Source organism: Panthera onca, chromosome X (genome assembly GCF_046562875.1).
Source record: "Panthera onca isolate mPanOnc1 chromosome X, mPanOnc1 haplotype 2, whole genome shotgun sequence".
NCBI lineage: Eukaryota > Metazoa > Chordata > Mammalia > Carnivora > Felidae > Panthera > Panthera onca.
In genome coordinates, this window is record NC_138357.1 from 3,862,224 (window position 1) to 3,876,302 (window position 14,079).

The window sequence follows — 14,079 nt, forward strand, 5'->3', positions numbered from 1 at the left end:
TAGGCATTTATTCAAGGGATATAGGTGTGCTGTTTCGAAGGGACACATGCACCCCCATGTTTATGGCAGCACTATCAACAATAGCCAAAGTATGGAAAGAGCCCAAATGTCCATGGATGGATGCATGGATAAAGAAGATGTGGTATATATATATACAATGGAGTCTTACTCAGCGATCAAAAAGAATGAAATCTTGCCATTTGAAACTATGTGGAATGAACTGGAGGGTATTATGCTAAGTGAAATGAGTCAGTCAGAGAGAGACAGAAAGCATATGACCACTCATATGAGGACTTTAAGAGACAAAACAGATGAACATAAGGGAAGGGAAACAAAAATAATATAAAAACAGGGAGGGGGGACAAAACAGAAGAGATTCATAAATATGGAGAACAAACTGAGGGTTACTGGAGGGGTTGTGGGAGGAGGGATGGGCTAAATGGGTAAGGGGCACTAAGGAATCTACTCCTGAAATGATTGTTGCACTATATGCTAACTAATTTGGATGTAAATTATAAAAAAATAAATAAAAAATAAAAATTGTTGAGAAGGTAGATTTCCTATTCAATGTTCTTATCACAAAGGGGGGAGGGAGGGAGAGAGAAAGAGTTTTGTTGCTAGCTTCTTGAATACCAGAACCTAGACCTGGTGAATCCCAGACTCTTCGGTTGGAGAGAGGTAACCAAAGGCAACCAAAAGTCATTACATTCTCTCCTAGATGATATTTTATGCCTAAGGTAAGTGCCTTCCACTTAAAAGATAGTTTCTAATTTGGGGTCTTACAGTGACATTGACCATCACATTGCTTAAAATTGACCCAAACATACAAACATTATCATTGAAAGATGGAACAGAGAGAAAATGGTATAAACAGCTGGGTGGCTAGTGGGGAGGACTTTGAGGCTCCAAGAACAAAGTGTATCCCCACAGGCAATCAGCCAATATAGGGAAACATTGGGCCCATACCCTCACCAGAGCACTAATGTAGTCCTTCTCAGAATCAGTAATAACTCAGCACAAATAGCTGCAAAAAGGACAATACAGTCATTAATTCCCAGAAAAAGTACTGCACTGAACTCATTACTGCTGTAACACACTCAAATGAAGTGTACAAGTTAACCTCCTCAGAGCGAGGCAGTAATCAAAGCACATAAACTCAGGTCTTTCCCCTCACCCCACTCCAGCAGCCATTGGTAGCAACTGTCAATCCTTTGTTAGGAAGCTGCCTGTGCCCACCTGAAAACATCTTTTGCTCAGAGATTCAGCTAGCTGAGAGGGATACAGGTCAGACATGGGGGAGGGGAGGAATTGATACAAAGATGCTGCTGCTGGTGCTGCTGAGAGAATTGTTTTTAATGACACCAGTCGGTAACCAGTTATGGATTACACATAGCATGTCAGCCTCCATGGTAGAATTTTAAAACATAAAATCTCATTTGATCCTGACCAAAATATTATTATTAGCCTCATTTTACAGATGAGGAAGCAGAGGCAAGGAAAATAAATAAACTACCTAAGCTCACATAGCTAGTAAAGTAGCTCAGGCAAAATTACAATGTAAATCCTTGACCCCAAGTCCAGGCTTCTTTCCACCAAACTATGGCTATCAATGATTTGTCCTATGTAGTGTTTGTGGGGACTAGTCAACATCAAGCAACACAGTAGGACAATAATTATAGCTACCACTGTGTAAGTGCCTCCCAGGGATAAAGCAGCTGATAACCAGAATCTCAAGGGTCTCACTTTGGAGCCTTAAATGGTGCCACCAGGAGGATAGCAACTCTTAGCAATATCAAAACCCCATCTCCTATTTTCTTTCTAGAAACTGTCTCTCTGCTTCTCTGTCAAATTAATTTCTATCTGGAGCTCCCCTGGCAGCAACAGTGGAGAAAGAATTGCAGCGGAGCAGGGGCAAGAGGTGGGTAGTTGGGAGAAAACAAATTGGGAAAAATTAAAAAGTGTGTTTTATTTGGGAAACTAGACTGTTTGTATAGGCCCCCACAGTCCCTGTGGCTCCCAAATCATGAAACTTAGTTGGCTGTATGGATTTCTTTTCCCAGAAGACCATAAGCTTCTGCATCACAAGGGTTCTCTCTTTCTTTTCTTTGTGACCCCAGCATGCAGCATAGACATGACACATAATAAACGTTCATTGTTGCTTCAGATTACTGGTTCAGCAGGGGTAGTTTGGGGAAGCAGACTGAAGTGTCACTGAAGAACAAATATCATCAATGGATAACATGGAGACAGTCTTTGTCCAAACTTATGTTTATAAAAATTCACTGACTTTCCAGCAGATCACAATAGCCTGTCCCAGGCATACTGGAACAAGTACTGTCCTATTACAACAATCCCTTCCACGGGTAGCCTAAAAAGCCACATTTCCCTGTGTGGAAGCCATTCATTCAGGACAGTTGGCTCCACCACTTGCCCTAGTATTAAGAAGCTCTGGGATCAATATGGTGGAGAAGTAGGGGATCCATACTTCCTGCATCTCTCAAACAAAGAAGTGCTGAAGCCAAAGGACTTTGAACCCCAGAGTCTGGGAGGAAAAGAGACTGAATCCATCAGGAAGAAAATGGGACAACTTGAGAAAAGATAGATGAGTGATTGCAAACTGGGAGAGATAAAACAAGCCATGTAGGCATGGAAGAGAGGGACCCCCTTCTGTGGAGAGACAAAGGAGGGGAGCTGGCCATGGGTTTGGTGGTAGGTCAGGGGTGCAGTCCACAGTGGGAGAAAGCAGTCCCTTCCCTGGAGGGCCATGGGAAAAGACAAAGCTTGCCTGCGTCTTCCTGTGTCCTCCACCCCCAGGTTCAGTGGCTAGGCCGAGGGCGCAGTCCGCAGTGGGAGAAAGCGGCCCTCTCCCTGGAGTGCTATGGGACAGAACAAAGCCTGCCTGTGTCAGCCACCTCTGGGCTCAGTGGCTGGGTCAAGGGCGCAGTCTGCAGTAGGAGAAAGTGACCCCCTCCCTGGAGTGCTCTGGGAAAAGACAAAGCCTGCCTGCATCTGCCACCCCCCCTGAGGCTCAGTGGGGAGGTTGGCGGTGCAGTCCACAGTAGGAAAAGATGGTCCTCCCCAAACTGTGGCAGCAGAGACAAAGCCAGCTGGGACCATATATCAGGCCACACTGAGAGGCGCTTCCCCAGTGCCAGAGCACACAGAGCGGGACATTGAATCCTAGCCAAGCACAGGGTGACGGGAGTTGACAGAGTGAGAAGGACTGCCCCATCTGTGCCCGCAGCATAGTGAGGGCGACTCAAAGAGAGTCCACTGGGTCTGGGTCCGTGGAGAAAAGACTGGGGGATTGCCATTCCCCCCCCACCACCACCACCACCAAGGCGGGGCCTCAGGGATCAGTCCCATGGCCCATAGTGGAGGTGCGTCCAGACTACACCAAACCACGCCCCTTCGCACTGAGTAACTACTTATCCACCAGAGGGAGCGGCACAGACCCTTCAGACAGTTCCTCCTGACAAGCAATGCAGCATTGCCTGGATTAACTCTAGGTCAATTCTGGATATATAAATATATTCTCCCAACCCCCATTTCTCCTCCTTATCTCTTTCCTCCCTTAGGCTGGTCACTCTGGTTATTGGTCTGTCTAAACAGGCATATTTAATCCATTGTCTTGATACATGTTCTACATCTCCTTCTTTATACTCCGTTCTCTCTCTCTGGAATAATCAAGCCATATAGTTTCTCTCTCTGGGTAACTTTATCTTCATTTTCCCTGCCTCCTTCTTTATTTTCCTTTCTCTCTCTTTCTCTGGATCAACCCTTCTAGTCTCCCTGCCTTGTCAATGTTTATTTTTTCTTTTTCCCCCCACTCCTATCATTTCTCTCTTTGTATGTTCTCTTCCATCAGCACTGCCTCCACCCTCTTCTTTACTTGTAATTGGTGCTTTTCAGTTTTTTTTTGTTTTTAGTATTTAGTTTTTTGTTTTTGTTTATTTGTTTATTTTTGTGTGTGTTTGCATGTTTTTGTCTCCTGTTTGTCTGTTTTCCTTTACAGGGCTACTCCAAGGAACAAATCAAAGCACATCTGGTGGAGGGTCCAAAATATCACTATGAGTAGGGTAATAAAATAACCAAAATCACAACAGAGAGCAAGTAACAATCTCCAAGAAAACACCTTCTGGAGGGCCAAGCCCTGGACAGTGTATGACCCTCCTCTAATATAGCAGTGCTTGCAGGTGCAGAGGACACAACAAGCTTTTAAAGCACATAAGGGACAGAAAACTAGCCAAAATGACAAAACATAAGAAGTCTCCTCAAAGGAAATTCCAGGAAATAGTGACAGCTAATGAATTGATCACAGCCAATTTAAGCAATATAACTGAAGAAGAATTTAGAATAATGGTCATAAAATTAATTGCTGGGCTTGAAAAAAGCATAGGGGACAGCAGAGAATCTATTTATACAGAGATCAAGGGAATAAAAATGGTCAAGATGAATTTAAAAATGCTATAAATGAGGTACAAAATAACATGGAGGTGGCCACAGTGCATATTGAACAGGCAGAGGGGAGAATAAGTGAATTACAAGATAAAATATGGAAAAAAGAGGAAGCTGAGAAAAAGAGAGATAAAAAAAAACCCAGGAATATGAGGGGAGAATTAGAGAACTAAGTGAGGCAATCAAACAGAACAATATCTGTATCATAGAAATTCCAGAAGAAGAGAGAGAAAGGAGCTGAAGGTGTACTTGAACAAATCATAGCTGAGAACTTCCCTGATCTGGGGAAGGAAACAAGCATTGAAATCCAAGAGGCACAGAGAACTCCCTTCAGATTTAACTTGAATTGATCTTCTGCATGACATATCATAGTGAAACTGGCAAAATACAAGGATAAAGAGAGAATTCTGAAAGCAGCTAGGGATAAATGGGCCTTAACATACAAAGATAGACACATAAGGGTACTATCAGACCTATGTACTGAAACTTTGCAGGCCAGAAAGGAATGGCAGGAAATCTTCAATGTGATGAACAGGAAAAACATTCAGCCAAGAATCCTTCATTCAGCAAGTCTGTCATTCAGAATAGAAGGAGAGATAAAGGTTTTCCCAAACAAACAAAAACTGAAGGAATTAATCACCACTAAACCAGCCCTAAAAGAAATCCTAAGGGGGACTCTGTGAGTGAAATGTTGCAAGGACCACAAAGAACCAGAGACATCACCACAAGCATGAAACCTACAGATAACACAATGACTCTAAACTCATATCTTTCAATAATAACACTGAATGTAAATGGACTCAATGCTCCAATCAAAAGACATTGGGTATCAGGATAGATAAAAAAAAAAAAAACAAGACCCATGTACTTGCTGTCTACAAGAGACTCATTTTAGACCTGAGGACACCATCAGATTGAAAGTGAAGGGATGGAGAACTATCTATCATGCTACTGGAAGTCAAAAGAAAATGGAGTAGCCATTCTTATATCAGACAAACTAGACTTTACATTAAAGGCTGCAACAAGAGATGAAAAAGGGCATTATATAATAATTACAGAGTCTATCCATCAGGAAGAGCTAACAGTTATAAATGTCTATGCACCGAATTTAGAGCACCCAAATATATAAATCACAAACATAAGCAATCTTATTGGTAAGAATGTGGTAATTTCAGGGGACTTTAATATTCCACTTACAACAATGGATAGATCATCTAGACAGAGAATCAATAAAGAAAAGTGGCCCTGAATGATACATTGGACCAGATGGACTTAACAGATATATTTAGAACTTTACATCCCAAAGCAACAGTATATACTTTCTTCTCAAGTGCACATGGAACAGTCTCCAAGATAGATCACATACTGGGTCACAAAAAAAAAGCCCTCAATAAATATAAAATAATTGAGACCATACCATGCACACTTTCAGATCACAATGCTATGAAACTTGAAATCAACCACAGGAAAAAGTCTGGAAAACCTCCAAAAGCATGGAGGTTAAAGAAAACCCTACTAAAGAATGAATGGGTCAACCAGGCAATTAGAGAAGAAATTAAAAAATACATGGAAACAAATGAAAATGAAAATACAACAATCCAAACCCTTTGGGATGCAGCAAAGGCAGTCCTGAGAGGAGAATACATTGCAATCCAGGCCTATCTCAAGAAACAAGAAAAATCCCAAATACAAAATCTAACAGCACACCTAAAGGAAATAGAAGCAGGACAGCAAAGATACTCCAAACCCAGTAGCAGAAGAGAAATAATAAAGATCAGAGCAGAAATAAACAATATAGAATTTAAAAAAGTAGAGCAGATAAATGAAACCAAGAGTTGTTTTTTTTAAATAAACAAAATAGATAAACCTCTAGCCATGCTTTTCAAAAAGAAAAGAGAGAGGACCCAAATAGATAAAAATCATGAATGAAAATGGAATTATTACAACCAATCCCTCAGAAATACAAGCAATTATCAGGGAATACTATGAAAAATTATATGCCAACAAACTGGACAACCTGGAAGAAATGGACAAATTCCTAAACACTCACATACTTCCAAAACCCAAACATGAAGAAATAGAAAATTTGAACAGACACATAACTAGTGAAGAAATTGAATCAGTTATCAAAAATCTCCCAACAAATAAGAGTTCGGGACCAGATGGCTTCCCTGGGGAATTCTACCAGACATTTAAAACAGAGATAATACTGGGACTCCTGGGTGACTCAGTCAGTTGGGTGTCTGACTTCAGCCCAGGTCATGATCTCACGGTTCATGGGTTTGAGCCCTGTGTTGGGCTCTGTGCTGACAGCTCAGAGCCTGGAGCCTGCTTTGAATCCTGTGCCTCCCTCTATCTCTGTCCCTTCCCTACTCACACTCTGTCTGTCTCTGTCTCTAAAAAATAAATAAACATTGACAAAATTTTTAAACAGAGATAATACCTATCCTTCTCAAGCTGTTCCAAAAAAATAGAAAGTGAAGGAAAGCTGCTGGGTTCATTCTATGAAGCCAACATTACTTTGATTCCCAAACCAGACAGAGACTTAGCAAAAAAATAGAACTACAGGCCAATATCCCTGATGAATATGGATGTAAAAATTCTCAACAAGATACTAGCAAATTGAACTCAACAGCATATACAAAGAATTATTCACCATTATCAAGTGGGATTCATTCCTGAGCTGCAGGGCTGGTTCAATATTCACAAATCAATCAATGTGATACATCACATTAATAAAATAAAAGATAAGAACCATATGATCCTGTCAATAGATGCATAAAAAGCATTTGACAAAATACAGCATCGTTTCTTAATAAAAACCCTCGAGAAAGTCGGGATAGAAGGAACATACTTAAACATCATAAAATCCATGTATGCAAAGCCCACAGCTAATATCATCCTCAATGGGGAAAAACTGAGAGCTTTCCCCCTGAGATTATGAACACAACAGGGATGTCCACTGTCACCGCTGTTGCTTAACATAGTGTTGGAAGTCCAGCATCAGCAATCAGACAACAAAAGGAAATCAAAGGCATCAAAATTGGCAAAGATGAAGTCAAACTTTCACTTTTTGCAGAGGACATGATACTCTACATGGAAAACCCAACAGACTCCACCAAAAGTCTGCTAGAACTGATACATGAGTTCAGCAAAGTTTCAGTGTACAAAATTAATGTACAAAAATCTGTTGCATTTTTATACACCAACAATGAAGCAACAGAAAGAGAAATAAAGAAACTGATCCCATTCACAATTGCAAAAAGAATCATAAAATACCTAGGAATAAATTTAACCAAAGATGTAAAAGATCTGTATGCCAAAAACTATAGAAAGCTAATGAAGGAAATTGAAGAAGACACAAAGAAATGGAAAAACATTCTGTGCTCAGGGATTGGAAGAATAAATATTGTTAAAATGTCAATACTACCCAAAGCTATCTACACATTCAATAAAATCCCAATCAAAATTGCATTGGCATTCTTCTCAAAGCTAGAACAAACAATCCTAAGATTTGCATGGAACCACAAAAGACCCCAAATATCCCAAGTAATATTGAAGAAGGAAACCAAAGCAGGAGACATCACAATCCCAGGATTTAGCCTCTAGTACAAAGCTGTAATCATCAAGACAGTATGGTGTTGGCACAAAAACAGACACATAGACCAATGGAATAGAAAAGAGACTACAGAATTGGACCCAAATGTATGGCTAACTAATCTTTGACAAAGCAGGAAAGAATATCCAATGGAAAAAAGACAGTCTCTTTAACAAATGGTGCTGGGAGAACTGGACAGCAACATGCAGAAGGATGAAACTAGACCACTTTCTTACACCATTCACAAAAATAAACTCAAAATGGATGAAGGACCGGAATGGGAGACAGGAAACCATCAAAACCCTAGAGGAGAAAGCAGGATAAAACCTCTCTTACCTCAGCCACAGCAATTTCTTACTTGACACATCCCCAAAGGCAAGGGAATTAGAAGCAAAAATGAACTATTGGTATCTCACCAAGATAAAAAGCTTCTGCACTGCAAAGGAGACAATCAACAAAACTAAAAGGCAATGGATGGAATGGGAAAAGATATTTGCAAATGACATATCAGATAAAAGGCTAGTATCCAAAATCTACCAAGAACTCACCAAACTCCACACCTGAAAAACAAATAATCCAGTGAAGAAATGGGTAGAAGACATGAGTAGACACTTTTCTAAAGAAGACATCCAAATGACCAACAGGCACATGAAAAGATGCTCAACATCACTCCTCATCAGGGAAATACAAATCAAAATCACAATGAGATACCACCTCACACCTGTCAGAATGGCAAACATTAACAACTCAGGAGACTATAGATATTGGCAAGGATATGGAGAAACAGGAACCCTCTTGCACTGTTGGTGGGAATGCCAACTGGTGCAGACACTCTGGAAAACAGTATGGAAGTTCCTCAAAAAATTAAAAATAGATCTACCCTATGAGCCAGAAATAGCACTACTAGGAATTTACCCAAGGGATACAGGAGTGCTGATACATAGGGGCACTTGTACCCCAATGTTTATAGCAGCACTTCCAACAATAGCCAAATTATGGAAAGAGCCTAACTGTCCATCAACTGATGAATGGATAAAGAAGATGTGTTTTATATATACAATGGAATACTACTTGGCAATGAGAAAGAATGAAATTTGGCCATTTGTAGCAACATGGATGGAACTGGAGGGTATTATGCTAAGTGAAATAAGTGAGGCAGAGAAAGACAGATACCATATTTTTTCACTCATGTGAATCCTGAGAAACTTAACAGAAGACCATGGGGGAGTAGAAGGGGGAAAAAAGTTACAGAGAGAGAGGGAGGCAAACCATAAGAGACTCTTAAATACTGAGAACAAACTGAGGGTTGACGGGGGGTGAGGGAGAGGGGAAACTGGGTGATGGGCTTTCAGGAGGGCACCTGTTGGGATGAGCACTGGGTGTTGTATGGAAACCAATTTGACAATAAATTATATTTAATAATTAAAAAAAGAAGCCCTAGCCTGAGTGTGCAGGCCCTTCAAAGGGGAATGCAGAAGTTTGAATAATCTAGCCAGGGTCCAGGGTCTGATGGGATGAGGACAGTCCTAGAGGTGAAGTTGCTGTGTATCTTAAAACAAACAGCCTTTTCGTGACAAGCTAGGCAGATTGCTCCTTTCCACCTCCCTGTGCCATATGAGGAGGCTCCCAATAAGATTTGAGAACAGAAATAATTTGTAGGGTAATACTTATTTCTGGGAGTCTGGTAGCTGGATGACAGTACAACAAAAAGTTTCATTTTCAACTCTATAAATGCCACAAAAGTCTTATTTCTACATCAGTGTCAAGAAGAAATGTTGGTGTCTTTTCTCCTCTTTGTCCTCTAAAATCTTTTGATAGAGTTGGGGATAACACTCTAATGCACAAGGAAAAATTAAGGCACAATTGACAACAGTCTGTAATTAAGTGCTAAATTATCTGGCACAGACCTTAAGTGCTTCAGGAATCCAAAGGAGGGGCAATCAATGAAGGCTGAGTAATGTGTGGGCAGCTGTTCCTCTGATGTCTGAGAATCTATGACTCTCATCAGTCCAGATTTCCTGGAGGAGGTGGGACTGGCACTAGACCCTAAAGGATAGAGAAGATGGGCTTGGAGGAGGGGAGGAGACTCTAGATTAAAGCACAGGGAATGGTGGAGCAAAGGCAAGGAGGCAGATGGACATTAGGCCCAACAGGAGGAGGTATGTTTCCAACAGGAGTGGGGTGGTGTGTGTAGGGAATCAGGGTGGTCATAGGGCTGGCTATTGGGGCAGGGGAGCTGTGGAGTCCAGGCTCCATGACTTTGGAAAACTAGCCAGCAACTGTGGACAGGTGAATCTAGACTCAAAAAAAATCTCTTTCAAAGCTTAATTTCCTGAGGAATCTGTATCGTGGCTCCACCTTTCAAGGAGGTCCCATCTCTGTATAGGCAATGTCTCATTTAATGTTGCAAACAACCCTGGAGGGGACAGAGTGTTAAGGAACCTTGGACTCCAATCAGATATGGGCTCAATCAGGACAACAGTGTAGGTTGGAATGTCACCTCCTTTCCAAAATCCAATGCAAGGACTCTGGGATGGAGCAGAGGTAGTAGATGTCAAATTTTGCTTCCAGGAATCTAGAAGCATCTCACACCCAGAATTTTTCTTTTTGCTCACTTCCTGCAAAAATGTACCTGCTTAACAAAAACAATAATACTATCGTTAATTGTGTGTCTACACAATGCTAAGTACTTGAAAAGAATAAATTAATTTCATCCTTACATCAATCCTGTGAAGTGAGCACTATTTTTATCTCTGTTTTACAGATGAGGAAACAGACACCAAAAGGGTAAGCAACTTGTCCAAGGTCACATGGCTGGTAAGTGATTCTATCTAAATCAGGTAGGCTGCCACCCCAGCCCATCCTTTCACCTGCCTCACTCCAAAGGCACCCTCTGGGCACATTCACAATAGACTCTTCCAAATAGGAAATGTCTCATTCAATGCCCATGAAAGCCCTGGATGGGAGGGACTATTTAGGGACCCGAAATTCCAAACAGATGTGGTCTGACCAGAGAGATTAGAGTGGGTAGGAATGTCATAGTGTTAAAAAAAATCTGGCTTAGAGCCAGTCTGTTTCTATTTTCCCACTTGCCATTATCACTGGGACCCCCTATCAGCAGCAGCAATAACAAAAACAAGCCCAGAAACTTCTTGAACCTCCAAGCCAACTTGCTTTACTTGAGTACCCCAGGAGTCCTGCCAGCAGAGACAGGGCATGTGTGGCACCATGGCCCTTCTTGGGCTATTCTGTGGGCCTGGGAAGAAGGATAACAAGGCACATTAGTGCTGACAGAAGCCAGAGGAACAAGATGGAAGAGGGGGGTAATAATGAACCCAGGGAAGCATGACCAAGGGTGAAGGAGGATGAGGCCCCACAGGCAGGGGACAGGGGAGATCCTGAGGTACAGGCATTTCAGCACAATCTAGACTGAAGAGCAGATATTGGGGCAAACTGAAATTAGGTCAAAATAAAACCTCAAACCAGCCCTTGTGAGAACAGCTAGCTGTCTTGGTGTGGACAATAAATGGGTAACTTCCAGGCTAGTGTCCTTCACAGAGAAAGAGTAGGTGCCTGAAAAGGGTCTAGTGAGAATACAAACCTGATGCATCAGGCTCAAGACTCCATGCTTTATAGACTTGCTGTAGACTGCTGTGTTAACTTTTTGTTGTGCCATGGGCCCTTGGATGACTGGTGAAACCCATGAACCCCTTCTCAGTATAATACTTTATTTTTTTAATGTTTATTTATTTTGAGAAAGAAAGAGTGTGCAAGTGGGAGAGAAGGGCAGAAAGAGAGATATAGAAAATCTTAAGTGGCTTCCTCACTCAGCACAGAGCCTGATTTCAGAGCTCCATTTCACAAAGCGTGAGATCATGACCTGATTTAAAATCAAGAGTCAGTGATTTAATCAACTGAGCCACCCAGGCACCCCAATACTTTAAATACATACAATTACAAAAGAAACAAATTATATCAAAATAATGAACAAAACTTGTATGATATACTAACATAAATGCTCCTTTATGCATGAAATAAAAAATTTAGTGGTGAGTCTAACAACTACTGTAATTTCAAAATAATGTCAATTGTAAAGACTATCTAGAGGTGGCTGCAATAATAATAATAATGTGAATATGAAAATATCTGTGAGGGCACCTGAGTGGCTCAGTCGGTTAAGTGTCCAAGTCTTGATTTTGACTCAGGTCATGATCTCGTAGATTGTGAGTTTGAGCCCTGCATCAGGCTCTGCACTGACAGCATGGAGCCTGCTTGGGATTCTCTCTCTCTCTCTGACCTCCCCCTCTCATAAACAAACAAACAAACAAACAAACATAAAAAAGAAAGTATCTGTGATTTCTCTTGGAGACAAAAGTCTCACGTGTTCCTAATGCTGTTGCATTAATCACATGAGAATAAAATCACATGAGAAATTTCAATTAGAAGTTAACAAAAGTAAGAATTCATTTTTTTTCCTCCCAATGTCACAGGGGCCCTAATTGAGAAACATGTATAAGACAATGGTAATTCATTACACTTAGGAACAAATGACTGGAGATCTAGTCCCAGATTTCCTACTCATTGTGTGCCCAAGAAAGTGGGCTCTGACTCTTGATGGCCAGCTCATGAGATTACTCTATTCTTCTTCCCCACAAATGTTTATAAGAAGGTGCAGCTGCTGAGTTCTCTGCCTTGGTTTAGGAGACAAGGCACAGGGAAGTCCAATCCCAAGTCCAAATTCAAGTCCATTGACCTACCAGCCCCCTACACAGATCTTCATGTTCATAGGCCTATTCTTTTTGGATATGGAATGGGGTTCCTCCTGTATTTTGTTAATTGGTTCTAGGGCCCATAACTGAAAAGGAATCCAGACAAAGATAATGATTCTGCCTTGTTGGAATAAGCCAATGCCACCCCAGGGGAGTCGTGTAAAGCAAACATACATATCTGGCTGGATACAGTGTGGGATGTCTATCTACAAAACCAGTTACACTTTTATAGTAAGCCCCAGGGCATTTGGCAGACAAATCAGATGACAAAGAGTAAGAAGGGGATGGAGAGTAGGAGAACAAAATAGAAAAAAAGAGAGAGAGACAGACACATACAGAGAAAATGAATTAATCTTAGAGAATAAAAATTGGAAGAAGCCTTCAGAAGCCCTTCAGTCCAACCCCTTTACCATAGTTGGAGACAAGGCCCAAAGAAGGCCTTTATAGGGCCATACAGCAGTTCAGGCTGGATCACTGGCTACTTTCCAGTCCTTTTCTTCTGCAGCTCTTGCCTATTTGACCAGAGATGAGCATGAGCCACTTGGCTTGAAAGATGCTTCTGAAAACAGTGTTCAAAATAGCTAAGAGCACCCCTTGCCTCCAACCCGCTGTATCTCTTGTGGCAAGCACAAGAATAAATATCACAACCTTAAGGAAGGGAACCAGATACCTGCTATAGCCACACTTTGGACATGCTGTATTCAAACTTGTGGCTGGCCCCAATGATCAGAGACCCAGATGTGAGTCTGCAGGCAGGGTATGGCCATCCATGTAGTGGATTAGGCAGGGATTTGAAAGCAGGAGGGAAAGTGGAAAAAAAGGTGGAGGGTAGATTTTCTGCTGCTGTTTTAGGGCCAGGAAAAAGTGAGGATGAGAGAGGCTGACCTGGAGGATGTGGCCCTCAGTGGTCTCCAGACTGCTCAATCTAGCCTTGATCACAAGGCATGAAGTATGCGTGCAGCTGGGACTACCCTGCATGTATTATTTCCTTCTCTGATTTCCAGAGGAGTCAATGAAGTTTTTGTTGTTGTTGTTGTTGTTGTTGTTGTTGTTGTTATATCATTACCATCACTATAATTATTTTGTTATTTCATTACTTAGGCAGGTTTTATACCCACTTTGGTTGGCAAGTACCCATTCCTGACTCACACCCATGGCCAAATTGGGTACTGGAATAAGTACGGGACTCTGAGCACCAGCTCAGATTTGAGGCTTAGCTCTGCCTCCTACCGGATGGATTAGATGACTTGAGTG